Raw genomic sequence first — 2417 nt, 5'->3', positions numbered from 1 at the left:
ATTATGCATCTAAGACATACCACAACACCACAGTGGTGCCATAGAGAGAAATTAACCTATATTTGGATCAATTTCAAAACAGCCAGAACATCAAGTCCCTTTAAATTTAGGCAAAGCATCATCCTTCATTAGAGAACCAGCAGGAGGTAGGGAACTAATTAACTTATAGCTACTCTAAAGGTACCCACAGGTGTTCATGGCAGCAATGTACTATTCACCAGCCATAATCTAGAGGTGATCTTTATATGGAAATCCTTAACTTGAAAATAAGGATGATTTCATATTACATTCCAAAGAACATAATTGTCTTTAAATTGCCCTTCTTTTCTCAAAAGATTTGATCTCTGAAGCCTGAAATGAAACTTTAACATTTTCAATTAAATCCAAGCCTTCAAGGTTTGGTTGAAACTAAGAAAATGATTTGTGAAACTTAAAAAACTCCCTCTGAAATAAGCTTCAAGCCAGTGAAGTTCTAGTTCTTAACATTTAGACTAGTTATGAAAGAGAAGTCCCTTAAACTGAACTTCAGCCATATTATTCAAGCTATGCAAAAAAGAATAATTTTTAAATTAATAACCAAGATTTTATTTTGATGTCTGAATTAAAAAGAAAAATAAATGGCTTTTTGGTTACATGTTTTGCTTAGAAGATGGTGGCAGTAAAAGCAAACAAAATTCTGCTGCATTTTGTGATTTGGCATCTATGATTTCATGTGCTGAACTGCTAACACACACTATGTACTTTCAGAATTCTCCCAAATTTTCTTAAGCATTTTTTCTTTATTTCTATCTTAAACATGTCTCACACATCTTTACTCTGTGACATTATCAGTCTACCCCTTTTTTTTACTCCCATTGGGGAAATGAAGCTAAGTTTTTATACAATTTCTAAAAGTTATTTTCCAATTACAGTTATTACAAAATATTGGCTATAACCTCCACATTGTCATATATCCTTGGGCCTATCTTTTACCCAATGGTAAGTGTCTCCCACTTTCCCATCCCTATATTCCTCCTCCCCACCTCTCCATTGGTAACCACTGGTTTGTTCTTTCTATCTGTGAGTCTCTTTCTTTTCTGTCATATTCACTAGTTTGTTGTAATTTTAGAATTCATATATAAGTAATCTCATGCAGTATTTATCTTTCTCTGTCTGATTTATTTCACTAAGCCTAATGCCCACCAAGTCCATTCATGTTGCTGCAAATGGCAAAAATCTCCTTCTTTGTCATGGCTGAATAATATTTCATTGCAAGCATATACCACATCTTCTTTATCCAATCATCTGTGGGACACTTCGGGTGCTTTCATACCTTGGCAATTGTAGATAATGCTACTATGAACATTGAAATACATCTGTCTTTTTGAATTTCAGTTTCTCTTAACCATGTGAAAACATGGTTTCTTTTTTCTAATTTTAGGAAGCGGTGCTATTATGGGATTTTTTAAAAAATATTTTTAAAATGTGAAAATGTCATATAATATTAACTACTTCTATCATCTTCCTTATTGTAACAGGAAACTGGACACTAATGCTGATCGTGGAATCCTGCATTAGGCTGCCACCAGTCTGTATGCTGCAGTAGGTATGACACCTTTTATTTATCTGTTCTTTGCAATTTGATACTATTTAATAGCAATTCTACACCCCATTTTTACAAAATTTTATAGAATTACAGAATACTATTGAAAAGTAGTATTATATTAAAATAGTATTTTAAAGATTTCTAGATATTATATATAATGCATATTTAATATTTGATACATTAGCTATTAATATATCATTATATTTATATATAATATATAATTATACTTTATAATTTATTTTATAACTATACATAATTTTATATAATTATATAAGCATATCTAAATTTATATATATTAATATATTATAAAATATATTAGAATATATATTATATTTTATAATATATAAAACTATATATATATATATATATAAAGGGAAGCCCAAAGATACACACATATATATACATATATATATGTCTTTGTGATCTTCATAATTGGTTGAATAGCTTTTATATAAAAGCTTCTTTGCTGCTGCTGTTGCTAAGTCGCTGCAGTTGTGTCTGACTCTATGTGACCCCATGGACGGCCGCCCACCAGGCTCCCCCGTCCCTGGGATTCTCCAGGCAAGAACACTGGAGTGGGTTGCCATTTCCTTCTCCAATGCATGAAAGTGAAAAGTGAAAGTGAAGTCGCTCAGTCGTGTCCAATCCTTAGAGACCCAAGGGACTGCAGCCCTCCAGGCTCCTCCATCCATGGGATTATCCAGGCAAGAGTACTGGAGTGGGTTGCCATTGCCTTCTCCGAAAAGCTTCTTTAGTTATCCCCAAACTGAAAGATATTCAACCAATCATGAAGATTTCAGTTGGAGTAGTCTTCCACAAGTACAATATTGTG

The sequence above is a fragment of the Dama dama genome, chromosome 31 (genome assembly GCF_033118175.1).
Source record: "Dama dama isolate Ldn47 chromosome 31, ASM3311817v1, whole genome shotgun sequence".
NCBI lineage: Eukaryota > Metazoa > Chordata > Mammalia > Artiodactyla > Cervidae > Dama > Dama dama.
This window is presented reverse-complemented; position numbering follows the sequence as displayed.